The sequence below is a fragment of the Micropterus dolomieu genome, linkage group LG17 (assembly GCF_021292245.1).
Source record: "Micropterus dolomieu isolate WLL.071019.BEF.003 ecotype Adirondacks linkage group LG17, ASM2129224v1, whole genome shotgun sequence".
Taxonomy (NCBI): Eukaryota; Metazoa; Chordata; class Actinopteri; order Centrarchiformes; family Centrarchidae; genus Micropterus; species Micropterus dolomieu.
The window spans coordinates 13642280-13654767 of NC_060166.1; positions in this window are offsets into that span (position 1 = coordinate 13642280).

Consider the following 12488-nt stretch of genomic DNA (forward strand, 5'->3'; position numbering starts at 1 on the left):
TTTAATAAAGTTATAATAAAACAATTTAAAATCTAAAACTGTAACAGAATATAATGCAGAGCAGCTCTCAGGCATTCTGGGTGGCTTTCAGATATGTTTCTCCTGTAGATCAACTTTTAATATAATCACTGCTGAATCAACACACACACAGGGCTGACTGATTGAGGTAACCTCTTTAAATGTGCATGTGGCACCGTTTTACGTTATCAATAATAAATTAAATCATTTTAATTCAGTTATAAACTCCTGGACTTTAATAGCTCCTGTGTTTCAGCAGGTTTTCTGCTCATGTTCAAAGTTCTGCACATTCAGAATCTAACTGGGTTCTCTGACATTTCCAGAATAAAGGATATTTTGAGAGGTCAAACAGGATAAATCATAATAAACTTTGCAATCAATCCGCGGTCCACCTGCACAGTGTGGAAGGGATCCATACCACGGATTCTGCAACCCATTGCACCACTACTACCGATGGTAGTGTGGGGATTTAATTCTTGCATGTTTTGTTGTGCAGGATCACAGCCCCTATGTGTCCACATGAGGAAAGGTCAAGAAAGGCTATCAGAGTAAAAATGGACTGTCTATTGCATTAGACTAGGCAACTTGATGAGTTTGTTTTTTTAAGTAGCCCATTAAAATATTCCTGCAAATGCAGCGAAGAAACTGATTATCTGTAATTTAGCTATTTCTACAATTATTTTCCTTTTCCGTGTTTATAAGATCACTTTAAAATATCACTTTTGCTGCCCAGCCAACTTTTGTTACCTGTGCCTTTTATTATGGAGATGTAGCCAACCAAACCACTTGTTTTGCTGTAGCACAGGCTGCCAATACAATCGGATTATTCCTAAAGCATCTAAATAATCTGCACAATGCAAAGAATTATTGTGGCAGTAACAGGAGAGCAGCTCGTTGTTGAAGCAGGTAAACCTGCATACAGAAGCTGTGTGTTATGCTAAAACCAAACAGAACTATTTTATCCACCATATTCTCTCTCTCTCTCTCACTCTCTGTGCATCTGAAAAATAAATAACAGCTGGTAGCTGCTGAGTGAAAGATTAGTTTCACCGGCGACATTCTGTTTATGGACATTAAATAGTAACCAATGTGTATTAAAGAAAAGAAAGAGGCTAATGTCTAAAGTGATGCTCTGTTCAACAACAGGACACTTTTAATATATCTCAATCAATGCAGTGATCGTCTGACATAGATGTTACAGTGTGTAGTCTTCATTTGCTCTGCAGAGACTAAAGAGCATTTAATGCGCCGTTCAAGGAAAGTGAAAGTGTTTCACTTGCTGGCTTGTTAAAGAGCGACGTAGGGTGCTTTCCAACAGGCCACCAGTGCTATGGTGTGCGCTCACTAGATTTCAGTTGTATTAGTAGAACATAAAGCCTTAAACTGAAAAGGTGTTTGCCTGATTTTCTAAATGTTTGCATCTGCCCAGCACTGTGATTGTGGCAAGCGCCGACCAGCGCTTTACTGCGTGACTGCGCGCACACAGCCTGGATGACAGCTCATTTCGGTTAATGAAGCAAAATGCAGATTACAGACTGGTTAAGTTATAAAGGTATGAATGAAAAATGTAGTGAAATTAAGAGTATTCGTACATTAGATGTACCCACCCCTGCTGCAGACATCATCACTGCTGCCTTCAGCTAGAAGCAACTTATTTTACTCCCTCAACGTTACTATCGGCTACAGTGATTGTGAGTGATTGACTGGTCACTTAGTAAACCGCCTCCTATAAGAGCCAGCTCCGAAATCGCATAGGCAATGCGAAATAAAACTTTACATTAGGAAAGGGGGGGGGGGGGCCAAGAAGTTACAAAAGGACGCATCAACATGTAAGGCAAGTGCAGCATATGTTAGCCTAGAGATCCCTTCAGGTTTCGTTAACAGGGTTCTACCTCTTAAGGATAAGTCTTTCTGGAGCCAGAGATTGAATCTTTTCTGAGTTTTATTGATAATAGGGCTGAAGTTCAAACTGCATTGTTCATCTTCAGCTTTAGTTATCACAATGCCCAGATAAGTTACCTGAGATTTCGCCGGAATGCCATATAAGGAAGCATGTTCACACTGTTTAATGGGTAACAGCTCACACTTTTTAATGTTTAGAAGAAGACCTGTTGCTGCAGAGAATATTTCAATGTGTTTAATGGCAACAGGAATTTGGTTTGAGTCTGCCAAAAAAAAAGTGTAGTATCATTAGCCACCTGATTTGGTAATCCGTCTGCCAGTGTTACGACCCGTGGGCCGTTTATGTGTATATGGGATGTTGTGCTTGTGCGTTTCCCCTCTCTGCCACCAGCAGGACCTTGCCCCGCCCCCAATGCTGCAGCCAGCAACCTGAGAAGCGCAGCTGATTCCAATCTCCTAATCAGTGGAGAGTATAAGGGCTGGTGAAGGAAGCTGCTGTGGGTGAGAGTATGGTGGTCTACCGCGAAAGGGACAGTGTTACTGAGTGTTTGGAGTCTGCGGCGAGCGTGTGGCAGTTGGTCGAGACAGTAACCGGGAGTGGCAACAGTGTTAGTCCTGTGGTTAAGAGTAGTGATTTACTGTTTTTGTTTGCACTGTGTGCTTGTGTGCTAGTTTGCAATCACTACTTTTACGTTGTGTTTAACCGATACCTTAGTTACCTTTGAAAAGGACCCTTGTTGCTCGCTTGCCTTTTGTGAGTTGTTTTCTGTTTCTGTATTGAGCGTTAAGAGACACTTTTTGTTAATCTTGTAAGTAAATACCCTTTGCTTTGCAAATGTACTCCTGTTTCCTCGTTTTCTTCTGCCCTGGAACGGTTAATACATTAATAACACTCCTCCCCTGGGGCTTCTATCTGAGGTTCGTAACAGCCAGCAAGAGAGATGGCTTGAATATGACTTTAATGAATTAACGTGGAGAGGATCTGAATGGCAAGGAGCTCTCGATTTTGCTTCGTCCAGTAATATACTGTCTATGAACACGACACGCCCCCTGAGACAAACCGCTCTGCACTGACGAATTTATTTTAACCCTCTTCCTAAACCTAACCAAGTCGTTTTGGTGCTTAAACTTAACCAAACTGCGACCGTTTAGAGGACGTAACGTCCTGCATGTGATGTCATCCAGAGGCGAAGCTGATTACGGACCTTCAAAATAAAAGCGCTAAACCCAATAGTTGACACCTCTTACTAAAGATATTGGAATCACTTTTGTGTGTGTGTGTGTGTGTGTGTGTATTGTGTCAAAACATTACTAACATGCACGTATGTATATTTCAGTTAGTGAGTTCGATCAAGTGGGTATCTTCCACAGTTTTGTACAAAATTTCCTCTACACCACGATCATGTGCAGTGGACGCTGGTGCCAACAGGAAGTAGCCCTGTAGTAGTATTTTTATTGGTCCAAAGCTGGCTTCACTGCTTTTTATTCAAATCAGCAGGGTGGCTTTGTCCATTAATATACTGTCTATGGTCTGTACTTGTGTTCTTGTGAAACGTCATCATTTGTGGCCCAAGTACTGTCCCAATCCACAAGTTTGCATTTTGGCAAGTATATCCAGCTGCAGCCCGCAGGCCTGACAGAAGTTGAACTTCCAAATACGGTTTGTCCCAGAAGACTCACGCACAAAACGTGATGACAATAATCTTGACTCACTTACACTATAGATCCTAATGCAAACAGTTTTATTCTTTAGAAGCCAACAACAGAACTTCAAATACACTTCTGAGAATTTATTTATTTTTTGGCGATAAATCAACTGTGTAGATTTTGAATATCAGCAGTTTTAAAAATCGATGAGAAATCGAAAATGTGTTCAAACTTTTCAGAGTTGAGAAGCTCCAAGTGCCGACCATGATGCTGACGGGTGTCAATATTATAGCTGCATTAACGTTACTGGAGGCTGCGCAGCAACACAATGGAGTTAACCCTACAGCAGCGCACATCAGCCTTACGGCCGGCATCCTAGCAGATAGGGTTAATTGGTCGACGTGCATACAATCAGTACCTTTAGGCACACCCCCTGTGTAGTTAGGGTAAGAGTAATATGCTATGTTTTCAGTGGTGTGTAAAGACCTTACATAATGAACCCTTATGTTTTTATTACCTTAGAATGAGCCATTTATATCTACATAACGGCGGGCATCCCCTTCTGTGGAGGTTGCAGTATCTTGTTGCCATGTTTCTACGATAACTGACAACAGACAAACAGCGCTATAGAGCGCGTTTCGTCATCACGGCATTCTTCTTCTCCTTGTATAATTCCGGCAGTGTAGACACCGTCACTACAATAAATGCGTCTATAGAAGAGGAAATAATACTAATATACAGTCTGTGAGTAGTCCTCTGGTTTATTAGAAGTAAGAAGAGAGGTAAAATTTGGACAAATGAACAAGCACACGTGTTATTTAGCACAAGAGCTGACAGCCTTTGGATTTTTATACCATGAAGCAAGACGAGTCGGGACAGATGCAGACAGCTGACAGCAGAAATCATGGATATAATCTGTGGATTTTCCCAGATGGAAAACACAAAACTCCAGGGTTAAATACCTCACCCAAATGTTGGGTTAAAAAAACTTAGTGAGACAATTAGCTGATCAGTAATTGGCAATAAAACTAACATTAGCTTAGACATGGAGGCATCAGCCAGCTAAACATTTACTGCTCTAGTAGAAAAAACATGTAGTTGGATTAATTTCATGTTCTCCAGCACTGTGCTTTGGCTTGTTGTGTAAAATATGTAGTTGGATTAATTTCATGTAGTGACTCTGTTTTGGTTTTGTTGGTTATGTTCCTGAGACAATCAGCTGATCACTTTTGGCAATAAAACTTAGCTTCCAGCATCTAAGCTCAGATCAGCCAGCTAAACTTTTACTGCCCTGGTGGAAAAAAAAATGTTGCTGGCTTGTTCTTTAATGTAGTAAATCTGCAGCGCTCTGTTATGGTCATGCTACATGGACAGAAATGTGCCGTTACCTTCCAGAGACAAATGGCTGAATATTATTGGCAGTAAAACGGTAACAGCAGGGAAGCTCAGATCAGCAGCTAAACTTCTGTTGAACGCTGCTTTGGTAGAAAATATGTATTTATTTTACTGCTAAGTGACACATAATATGACCGTGTGCCTATCAAGTGACCAGTAATGAATACTCTCCGAATTTGCATTAAAAAACGTGTTTGATATTGCTTCACCACTCTGTACACATGTGTAATTTGTACTTTCACATGCTAAATGGCCATTTAAAGATGTTTTTACTAAACCGTTTTACTAAAAGCTGAAATTACAGCTGTCAGTACTACTTCGTGTTTCTGTTGTATTTTAGAAAATAAAAAAATAACATTTTGGTAAAATTTGCAGATTGCTTATCTAATTAAACAAAGTGAGGAACCTTGATCCTCGCCAGCCACTGCCTTTTTAAACCTCATGTATTATGTGATTTATAATGGACTGTGGTGCAGAAACAGTGAGGCTTACATTTTCCTGTTATCTGTCAGTGGCCATACTTGATGCACTAGATGTGACAGTTTCTGAGATGTGATGCCATTTTCTTTGGTATGTTAGTCCAGATGAGCCAACCCTCCTAAGTTGTAAAATACTGTATACTGCACTTAATTTCTTGATGTGGCTATTTATTAATGAACAAGTAACAATAATATTCATAAAAACATTTGTTTTATTGAATAATTAAGTAAATATAATTTCCTCACAGAGGACATCTTTGTCCTGTCTCAGGCACCTTAGCTATACAACTCGCTTGGATAGGGGGGGGGGGGGTTGTGTGTGTTGTCACTTATCTTAGTTAACAACTCTTTCTATTTATTTATTTTTTATGCGTGGGCCGTGCGGCCGAGATAAACGTCATCACGTTTTGTGCGCAGTGGCTTCTGGGACGAACCATATATGGACGTTCAACTTCTGTCAACTTCCGTCACGTTTGTCTGCAGGCTGCAGCTGGACCTTTCTCCATTTTGGCAAGAATGGTTAAGATTCCCGGAACTGTTCTTGACACGCCCATTATACCAAGGATGCATCGGTTGGTAACTTGTGTGAAGCTGACAGCAAAGATATCCCAGCAGTATGTAGCTACAGTACCGGAGTCTGCAGTTTCAGGGCCTCAATCCTAGGACCGGAACTGCATTTCTAGGACCCATTGTTTACTTTGATACTGCTAGCCAGCCAGCTAGCTGTGTTACTCTTGACAGTCCCCCCGAAAACCAATTACCCTTACCACAACCATCACCTAGTGTGTGCCTAAACTTATTGATTTATATGCATGTCGACCCAATATTATATAGCTGCAGTACCGGAGGATGCAGTTTCAGGACCCCCACAATCCTGGGACTGCAGTTCTAGGACTGTAGTGCTTCTGCAACAGCGCCATCTAGTGGAGTGATGGTGGTAATGCAAAGCAACACGAAGGAGGTTAACCCTGTCTGCTAGCATGTCAGCCGTGAGCCCCACCAAACGGGTATAAAGAGGGAAACATACCTCGAAGCCCGTTGCGCAACGTTGCAAGGAAACATGTCGTTCATGTCCGAAAATGTTGCAAACCGGTACAAAACATTTTGAGTTTGAACTCGCCCCTGGTCTTGTGAAACTTCAGAAAAAACAAACAAATGGTACGGAGGGGGACTTTACTTTATTATTATTAATATTATATTAGACATTACATTGTTAGTGTACAGTATAGTTGTGGTCACAGTATTTGCAGGCCGTCTCTGTGCTTGGGGTATTGCGCAATACCAGCAAGAACGCTAGATCTCAAACCGTTTTTTGTAACCGAGTTTTGTATGCTTGTGACATTGCAAGTTCAAAAACGTTTTTGCTACGTTTTGTCGGCGCTGAACTCGCCCCTGATGCAGGTCAGTGCTTGGGAAAAAATAGGTGCCATCTGGGTTTAAGATCAAAAGATGAGTATGAGACAAGAGTTCAGAATTTCAGCTCTCATTTCCTGGTATTCACATCTAGATGTGTTAAACAACTCAGCACATATCACCCTCTGTTTGAACCCACCCATTTTTCAAGTGAGCAAAACTATTGGAACATGTGACTGACAGATGTTTGTTGTTGCCCAGGTGTTGCCTTTTAGGTTGATTGTCCAAACATTAAATAGCTCTGCATGACTAGTCTAAGTTTTCATCCTTGGTTCAAACCTCTAAAGGCTGCATTTCCTGTTAAAGAGGATAAACCAACATGAAGACCAGAGAGCTGTCTATGGGAGAAAAGCAAGCCATTGTCAAGCTGAGAAAAGAAGGAAAATCAACCAGAGCCATTGGACAAACATTGGGCATAACAAGCACAACAATTTGGAATGTCCTGAAAAAGAAAGAGAAACTACTGGTGTACTGAGCAACAGACGTCGAACAGGTCGGCCAAGGAAAATATTAGTTGATGCAGGGTACCCCCAGGATTCTCAAAGTTAAATTTAAGACTTTTTAAGACCTTTTTTAATACCAATACCTAGGATGAAATTTAATACCAACTTCACTACCGTATAATGAAAAATCTGTATGAATTTTAATGCCAGAGAAAGTTATTTACGAAGTTACATGTATTTAATAAAACATTTTATTATAATACATTAATATTTAACACACTATAGCTTTTTGGGGTGTGTTTGTACTTTAATACAAATCAAGGACGTCAGTTTGTGTTGAAAAGTGGTGGGGACATAGGGATTCGAATTAGGGGTGTGACAATACACTTAGCTCACATGCACGATTTACAATATTGGGTTCACGAGAACAAGACAAGATGATATTTTAACACTATTTTGATGAAATATTCAATGCTGAAATATATAAATGGGGGTCTGGGTGTCCCCTAGAATATTTTGAGAACTGAACACTTAATTTCCTGCATTCTGGAGAGATATAGTTGTCTTTATTTATATACAGGTGCTGGACATATAATTAGAATATAATCAAAAAGTTGATTTTATTTCAGTAATTCCATTCAAAAAGTGAAACTTGGATATTATATTCATTCATTACACAGAGACTGATATATTTCAAATGTTTATTTCACTTAATTGTGATGATTAAAACTGACAACTAATGAAATTCCCAAATTCAGTATCTCCAAAAATTAGAATATTACTTAAGACCAATACAAAAAAAGGATTTTTAGAAATGTTGGCCAACTGAAAAGACTGAACATGAAAAGTATGAGCATGTACAGCACTCAATACTTAGTTGGGGCTCCTTTTGCCTGAATTACAGCAGCAATGCGGCGTGGCATGGAGTCGATCAGTCTGTGGCACTGCTCAGGTGTTATGAGAGCCCAGGTTGCTCTGATAGTGGCCTTCAGCTCTTCTGCATTGTTGGGTCTGGCGTATCGCATCTTCCTCTTCACAATACCCCATAGATTTTCTATAGGGTTAAGGTCAGGCGAGTTTGCTGGCCAATTAAGAACAGGGATACCGTGGTCCTTAAACCAGGTACTGGTAGCTTTGGCACTATGTGCAGGCGCCAAGTCCTGTTGGAAAATGAAATCTGCATCTCCATAAATTTGGTCAGCAGCAGGAAGCATGAAGTGCTCTAAAACTTCCTGGTAGACGGCTGCATTGACCTTGGACCTCAGAAAACACAGTGGATCAACACCAGCAGATGACATGGCACCCCAAACCCTCACTGACTCTGGAAACTTTATACTGGACTTCAAGCAACGTGGATTCTGTGCCTCTCCTCTCTTCCTCCAGACTCTGGGACCTTGATTTCCAAAGGAAATGCAAAATGTACTTTCATCAGAGAACATAACTTTGGACCACTCAGCAACAGTCCAGTCCTTTTTGTCTTTAGCCCAGGCGAGACGATTCTGACGCTGTGTCTTGTTTAAGAGTGGCTTGACACAAGGAATGCAACAGCTGAAACACATCTTGCATACGTCTGTGCTTGGTGGTTCTTGAAGCACTGACTCCAGCTGCAGTCCACTCTTTGTGAATCTCCCCCACATTTTTGAATGGGTTTTGTTTCACAATCCTCTCCAGGGTGCAGTTATCCCTATTGCTTGTACACTTTTGCAGGTGTTTTGAGTTAATTAGCTGATTAGAGTGTGGCACCAGTTGTCTTCAATATTGAACCTTTTCACAATATTCTAATTTTCTGAGATTCTGATTTTGGGGTTTTCATTAGTTGCCAGTTATAATCATCAAAATTAAAAGGAATGAACACTTGAAATATATCAGTCTGTGTAGAATGAATGTATACATTATACAAGTTTCACTTTTTGAATGGAATTACAGAAATGAATCAACTTTTGATGATATTCTAATTATATGACCAGCACCTGTAAAGTGATTCAGATGACAATACACATTTGTTTCTTCTATATTTAGATGGCATTGCATGTTTTCTTATTGTGCAAATAAACCTTTCTCAAGTATTTCCATTTGTTGTTGTTTTGTTTTTTTTTTAACATTTCTTGTTGCAAGCCATTTTTTATATTTAACAAATGCTTCAAAAAAAGTGATGGAGACATGTCTCCAGTATCCTCAGGGTAAATTCAATCCATCGTCAACCGCTTATCCTGCATACTGGGTCACGGGGGCTGGAGCCAATCCCAGCTGACATTGGGCAAAAGGCGAGGTACACCCTGAACAGGTCGCCAGTCCATCGCAGGCCCCAGCATAAATTACACTTATGAAATGAATCCAATATTTGTGCACTAAGAACTCTTAAGGGGTGAAATCAAAAATACAAACATATTGTGCAATATGAGTAGTTACAATCAGTTACACCTTGGCTAGATAAGGCAATGTAACTTATTATATAATTGCTTTAGTGATTATTCATCCTGTTTGGTTTGTGCATGTTAAGGCTGTTTGAAATATAGTGTTATATAGGATTGGCTTGAAAGCAGCGGGGATAAGGAGTTGGGCTCCAGTTTGTTTTTTCCTCATCCCAGTGATCAGCACATCTGGGTGATGTAACTTTAATGTGCGTTACTGTGTTGGATGTTTCCATTCACTGTCCTCGTCTCATACACAACTGTCTCTCTGTTGCTGTTGTAACATTCACTGACCAGGAACCTGCAGGTGGGTCTTCCAGCTCCGCTGTTTCATTGGCGCTCGCCATAGTGTGACGCCACTGTCCTTGGCCTCAACCGCCACTTGTCCATGTCTCTGGCTTTCTGAATTTCAGACACTTTCCCATTGTCAGGCGACAAGGTAGCGTTAGATTGTTAGTAGCACGTCAGAGACGTTTTGTTTTCTTTCCTAACTGAATGATCTGCGCAGAGCTGGATGCCGGAGCTCGTGCACCGCGAACACTCCACTGTCCAGAGCGTAAAGCTGAACGCTGAAGTAAACAGTAACATTACCTGTACTGCCGACTGGATGCAGAGTCGTACCAAACGGAGTAAATTATAAGTACGTTACGGCATTTATTTAATCCTACGAAAGGACAAGAACAAATTTAAGACCTTGGTAAACGAAATTTAATACTTTGGTAATGAAATTTACGGCTTTTAAGGCCTTATTTTTGAAATATGAAATTTAAGACTTTTTAAATACTTTTAAGACCCCGCGGGTACTTTGTGATGACAGAAATATTGTGAGAACTGTGAAGAAACCCCCCAAAACATCAGTAAGTGACATCACCAATGACCTCCACAGTGCAGGGTGAAGGTATCACAATCCACTGTTCGAAGAAGACTCAGAGAGCAGAAATATAGAGGCCACACCACAAGATGCAAACCACTCATCAGCAGGAAGAATCAGAAGGCCAGATTGAAATTTGCAAAGAAGTACAGAGATGAGCTGCAAAAGTTCTGGAACACAATCTTATTGATTGATGAGACCAAGATTAATCTCTAGCAAAGTGATGGAAAGGCCAAAGTGTGGAGAAAGAAAGGAACTGCTTATGATCCGAAGCATGGTGGAGGTAATGTCATGGCTTGGGCGTGCATGGCTGCTTCTGGAACAGGCTCATTATTTACTGATGATATAACTGATGATGGTAGCAGCAGAATGAATTCAGAAGTGGACAGAAACATTTTGTCGGGAGGAAGTTTCTCATGCAGCAGGTCAATGACCCAAAGCACACTGCCAACAAAACAAAGGACTTCATCAGGGGAAAAAGTGGAAAGTTTTAGACTGGCCAAGTCAATCACCTGACCTTAACCCAACAGAGCTACATTTCACCTCCTTAAGAGGAGACTGAAGGAAGAAACACCCCAAAACAAACAAGAACTGAAATAAGTTGTGGTAAAAGCCTGGAATAGCATCACAAATGAAGAACAGTTTGGTGATGTCGATGGGTCGCAGGCTTGAGGCAGTTATTGCAAGCAAGGGTTATGCCACCAAATATTAAATGTTATTTACTTTTTCCAGGGTGTAGTGGTTAGCACTGTTGCCTCCCAGCAAGAAGGTTGTGGGTTCAAACCCCAGTTGCTCTTGTGTGAACTTTGAATGTTCTCCCCATGTGTGGGTTCTCTCTGGGTGCTCCAGCTTCCTCCCACCATCCAAAGACATGCAGGCTAGGTTGTCTCTAAAATTGTCCCTAGGGGTGAGTAGTTATGTGTCCAGGGTGTTTTGCCTGATGTAAGCTGGGATTGGCTCCAGATCCTGTATGCCGGATAAGCGGTTGAAGATGGATAGTTGTTCCATTACTTTTGCTCACCTAAGAATGCTGTGGTCTAAAAATTGTTTAACACATCTAGATGTGAATACCAGGAAATAAAAGCTGAAATTCTGAACTCTTGTCTCATACTCATCTTTTGATCTTAAACCCAAATGTCCTCAGTGAACAACAAAAACAAAGGAATTTGCCTTACTGTTCCAATACTTTTGGAAGGGACTGTATATTTCAATTGCATTGCATGTTTTCTTATTGTGTATTGTTTCATTTGTTATTTAACATTTGTTGTTGCAAGTTGTTTTTCAGAATATTTTTAACAAAAGCTTTCAAAAAGAGACATTCAGATTCTGACCTGTCCCCAGCATCCCCAGTGTAAATGACGCCCATCTGTCAACATATTTAAATGTCCCGCCCCATCCAGGCTGTGATTGGTCGGTTCACACAAGTGACATTGACGAGCTACATTCAGCACACGGCTGCTTGAAAGGCCCCCGAGGTTCTCCCTCGTCTCTGCCGACAGAGTTTAGCAGGCAGGCGAGAACGGGAACAGGTGAGCGTTACGTGGCGCCCAGATAACCTGATATGCAGAGGGCAGAGGAGAGGACAGGTGTTGTGCCGCATTCTGCCTGCCTGCCGAGAATTGCAAAAATGTCGACAGGTAGCCTTCAAAATTTGATCTGCCGAATTATGCATCCACTTCTTTAGGTACTTTTCAGACACTTTGCTGTGCTCATTTATCAAACGGCGTTATCGCCACATATAGGCTAGGCTGAATGTCAAGGAATGGTAGGCTAGCTACTTCTACTAAGTGTATTAAAATATTAAAGACTCTAAACGTTCATAAAATATATACTTCGAATCATTTATCACCATTGATCAACCCCACAAAGAATATTATAGCGTTTAAAAGCAGTAGCCAGCTTTTGGAGA